Raw genomic sequence first — 5,410 nt, forward strand, 5'->3', positions numbered from 1 at the left:
TAACCTAGCACTTCGCTAATTGGGATCGATAGAATAAGTACCAGACCTAAATGAAAAATATGAGTACTGGGTTCAATTCATTCGACTAAAAATTCAACAAGGTGCCCCAGCATGGCCGCATCTAATGATTGAAACAAGGAAAAGATAAACTATAGACATACATACGTATATATATATATATATATTATATATATATATATATATATAACACACAACTTATATACGTGTGTCTGCATTCATACATGTGTGTGTGTGTGTGTGCGGACATTTTTTTTATAAACAAACTTAGAAGCGTTGAAGGCGGGATAGTTGTTAAAACGGCCAAGCACATTGGATATTCATCCACAGAAGACGGAAAAAGATTGCGAGCAGGCACCTACAGAGAATCGAAATCTGAATCGATCTGAGAGGTTCAGGGTTCGATTCTCTGTAACCACCTTCTAGGAACTTTTTTTATCGCCTTCTAAGATTAAATGCCCAATCATTCTCGGCCGTTTCTGCAACTATCCTGCCTTTCATATATATATATATATATGGCTACCTTTCGGTATTAGTAGATGACGTCTACACTCGCATAGTTTTCTCATGACATAGATAAAGAGGCTAGGCTGAAAAAGAGGGCGAATGACGTCATCTACAAATACCGAAAGGTTGCCATGTATGTATGTATGTATGTATGTGAGGAATGAGTAAATAAGAAAAAAAGCAGGAGGTTGACAAGTTTTAACAAATATATATATCTATATATATATATATATTATATGTACATATATATATATATATATATATATATTAGTAGTGCCTCAGTTTTCGAACAACTTTTATCATGAATAAATCGTGCTTAATATATATATTACCACACACACACAAACATATATATATACATAGGTTTATATGTATAAATATATATGATATGATATGATATATGATGTATACAGATAGATAGATAGATAGATAGATAGATAGATAGATAGAAAGAGAGATAGATAGATAGATAGATAGATAGATAGATAGATAGATAGATAGATAGAAAGAGAGATAGATAGATAGATAGATAGATAGATAGATAGATAGATAGACAGACAGACAGATAGATAGATAGATAGATAGATAGATAGATAGATAGATAGATAGATAGATAGATACATAGATAGATAGATAGATAGATAGATAGATAGATAGATAGATAGACAGACAGACAGACAGACAGACAGCTAATTACGGACTTAGATGGAGTAAATGGAAACAAATGACGGCCTAAACTGTCTAAAAATGTAGAAAGAAGGGCTCATGCCTTGAAGTCAAAACTCACCTTCCTGACGGCGCACGAGCTTTTCCTGTTTTAGCATTTGAATATAGAAAGCAGGTAAATACACAAGGCAGGTGAGAAAATTGAGGAAAGGGGGTGAAGAAAACAGGAAGGAGTGGAGAAACAAAGAGAAATAGAGAGGATGAGAGAGGGGGAGGTTCAGAAAGAAAGACCAAGCAGAGTAGCAGTGCGAGGTCATTGTGATGTAGGGAAGGACAACATATACGCAGGACAAAGACAGGTGTGTGTGTGCATATGCGTAGGGTTAAAATAGGGTAATAGTAAGAGGTAAGGACAATCAGAGACGGAGGAAAAGTCAGACAGAGAGACGGGGAGAGCAAGTAGGATATAATATATATATATATATATATATATATATATATATATATATATATATATACATACATGAATATATATATACACGCACAAATATTTATATATCGGTAAGTTTATTCAGAGTTCACGACCACAATTAAGCACACAAGCACCCCGCCCTTACACACACACACACACACACATACACACACACACATACACACACACCACACACACACACATACACACACACACACAGAAAAACAAAACAAAAATCAAAAACGCATACATACACACACACATACACGTTCAGAGGGTGACTTGTAAGAAATGCAGTCTAGTCTTGTTTACTTATCACCACCATAACAAAAATATATATACATATATATATAAATTAAAAAATAAAAGATTATATATATATATTTGGGTGTATGTAGCTAATATATATATATATATATATTATTTTCTACTTGTTTCAGTCATTTGACAGCGGCCATCTGGAGCCATGACTGATTTTTATCTAACAAATCGACATCAAGACTTACTTTCTCGAGCCTAGTACTGCTCTCCTCTTCTCTCTCTCCTCTCTCTCTCTCTCTCTCCCTCTCTCTCCCTATCCACACCCTATAATAGATACATATAGATATATATATATATATATATATATATATATATATATACATACATATAAGAGACCAAAGTGTACGTACGCCGCTATATTTTTATATATATAAAATACAAAAATGGGTCAAGAACGCAAAACATCCAGAGAGTTAGGTGATACAAGAAAGGGACAACAAAACATCCAGATAGACGATAAAAAAGGAAACAAGGACGGGTCATTCGCAATTTTCGTTCCTCAGTCGAGTTCCAGATTATCTTTGCGATTTCGGCTGATTATACTCGAGATTGCTCCAATCTGGCCAGCCCCAAGTAAAACCTAAGCTAAGAGCATTGGATTCCTTGGAAGAAAGCAGCGAATGAATACGAAAACAAGGGCGGAAAATAAAACGGAGAAATGTTACACAAATACAAATGCAAATAACTGGACATAACAACGGGTGTCTTTCGACTAAGGACGAATTAAATTAAGCTGGCGTGTGTGGAAGTAAAGCCTTAGGCCAGGGACATAAGATCTGACAGGCACAGGGAGGAATACAGATGTTGCACGGATGGTAGACGAGCCAAGAAAGAAAGGTCAGGCTTGGCCAAACACCGGTTACGTGGGGAGAGAAGAGAAGGAGATAGAAGCAGAGGGATAGAAGAATTAAGGAGGGGCAAGATAAAAGCTGTGAAGCTAGCTCCTTGCCACATGGCCACGCCTACTTACTCCCTCTTTTGTCGAGCCCCTAAATTACGGGGGCATAAACACACCAACACCGGTTGTCAGGCGTTGATTGGGGCGCAAATACAAACACGCAGACACACACACATAGATATAAATACCTATATATATATCTATATATATTTATACACATATATACGCAAGGAAATATACATACATACATGCATACATGCATACATGCATACATACATGCATACATACATACATACATACATACATACATACATACATACAGGCATGCATACATACATACATATATGTATATATATATGTATATATATATATATGTTTATATATATACATACATACATGCATACATACATGCATACATACATACATGCATACATTCATCCATACATCCATCCATCCATACATACATGCTTACATACATACATACATACATACATACATACATACATACATACATACATACATTATTATGGCTGCCCCCTCGTTATCGCGTATGACCATTGCACGAAGCTTAACTGTTATTAGTGCTGTGATCGAATGTGACTTTTTAGCCCAGCTAAAGATCTACAATGTCTTGTACAGAATTGGCAACTAAAACCTTTACCGGTAATAGCCGGCTGTAGTTGTAATTGGGCTTCATGTACCTTTGCATGTCGTTTAAGCCCTTCCACTGAATCACACACCCTTCCACATGCCTGACAGATATGATTAGTATGGTGTGTTACACCACCACCAGCGGCCTGGTAGTCAATCATTGGTCTCACTTTATGACTACGAAGACGACTCATGAGTCCAGCTTTGCTGAGGCAGGATCTTGCACAGACATTGCATGTCAGCATTAAAGGAAGACCCTTACCGTCTGGAAATGTAACAGCGATGCTCTTCCTGACATCCCTCCTTACCTTCTCATGCGCAACTCGAGATTTCTCAAAAGTAGCTGTCCCCTCTTTCACAATCCTTCTCCACCTGCTACAGTCAATAGCTATGCCCTCCCATGTGTCAAGAGAGATGCTAGCATCTTTCAAGGAAGCCTTCAGCAAGTTTTTATTACACTTTTTTGGTTTATATGGAGGTCGTTCTCCTTTAGCTAACTCTCCATAAAAGAGTTGTTTTGGCATCCTTGAATCCTTCATTCTGACCAGATGTCCATTCCATCTGAGCCTTTGCTTCAACACAAGAGCTTCTATACTTTCACACCGAGAGCCTTCCAATATCTCAAGATCACTGATGCGGTCCTCCCAATTAATGCCATAGATCCGTCTGAGACACATCTGATGGAACCGTTCCAGACAGACAGATGGCTAAGTACGGACATAGATAGAGTAAATGGAAAGAAATGACGGCCTTGTGTGACCCAGGTCTCGCAGGCATAAAGAAGAGGAGAAAGCACACACGTCTTGTACACCTTTATCTTTGTCTTTCTGCATATGTCTCGCCGACTCCAGAGGCACCTTTCTAGCCTTCCGAAAGCATCACTTGCTTTCCTAATTCTGTATGGAATTTCATCATCCAAATTACTATATCTGTTAACAGTGCTTCCCAGGTAGACAAACTGATCAACTACATCAAGTCGTTCACCATACACATAGATATTTGGTACACTATACTGCTTACCAGGGGCAGGTTGATGCATGACAACAGTTTTCTTGAGACTGACTGTCAATCCTAAGGCAGTGCAAGCATCAGAGAATGCATTCAAAATGTGTTGCATATCAATCTCTGTGTGGGCTACCAGATCACAATCATCTGCATACAAAAGGTCTCTTATAGCAGAGGTAAATACATACATACACATACATACATACATACATACATACATACATACATACATAAAGTTAATCCAAACAAGAAAACACAACAACGTGAGGACGTTGAACAAATAAAGTATTATTAGACGCTCAGGAAAGAAGGGAAGGAGGAGGGTTTAACGTTTCGAGCGGAGCTCTTCGTCGGAAACATAGGAGAAGGAAAGATCCAGAGAAGGGAAGACAGAAGGAAAAAAAACAGGATGAACGGTGTCCATTGGACTCTGTCGCTTTGAGTCAGATTGTGACTTCGGCCGATTAAAAAGTTATCATTCTATTTATTATAAGCAGAAGGCCTGAAATTTCTGGGGCGAGAGCAAGGTGACTACATCGACCCCATTGTTCAAATGGTACTTGTTATATCGACATTCTAGGATGTAAACTCGAAAGAAGCGCATTTCAGCCTCCTGCTCAGCAGACAATGCATGTGTGTGTGTGTGTGTGTGAGTGTGTGTGTGTGTGAGTGTGTGTGTGTGTGTTGTGTGTGTGAGTGTGTGTGTGTGAGTGTTGTGTTGAGTGTGTGAGTGTGTGTGTGAGTGTGTGTGAGTTGTGTGGTGTGTGTGAGCGCGTGTGTGGTGTGCGCGTGTGTGTGTGTGTGAGTGTGTGTGTCTGTGTGAGTGTGTGTGTGTGTGGTGTGTGTGTGAGTGTGTGTGTGTGTGTGGTGTG

At 38.5% G+C, this 5,410-nt stretch overlaps 1 protein-coding gene across 1 annotated transcript in view; it reads right to left on the minus strand.

Moving 5' to 3' along the window:
* The window catches only part of LOC115230637, a 20,504-nt gene extending 19,119 nt beyond the window's left edge, over window positions 1-1,385 (minus strand). The window contains exon 1 of the mRNA XM_036499747.1: window positions 1,313-1,385. The gene's annotated coding sequence lies outside the window, so the exon portion shown is untranslated. The remainder of the gene's footprint in view (window positions 1-1,312) is intronic.
* Between the last annotated feature and the right edge of the window lie 4,025 nt (window positions 1,386-5,410).

The sequence above is a fragment of the Octopus sinensis genome, unplaced genomic scaffold, assembly GCF_006345805.1.
Source record: "Octopus sinensis unplaced genomic scaffold, ASM634580v1 Contig16001, whole genome shotgun sequence".
Taxonomy (NCBI): domain Eukaryota; kingdom Metazoa; phylum Mollusca; class Cephalopoda; order Octopoda; family Octopodidae; genus Octopus; species Octopus sinensis.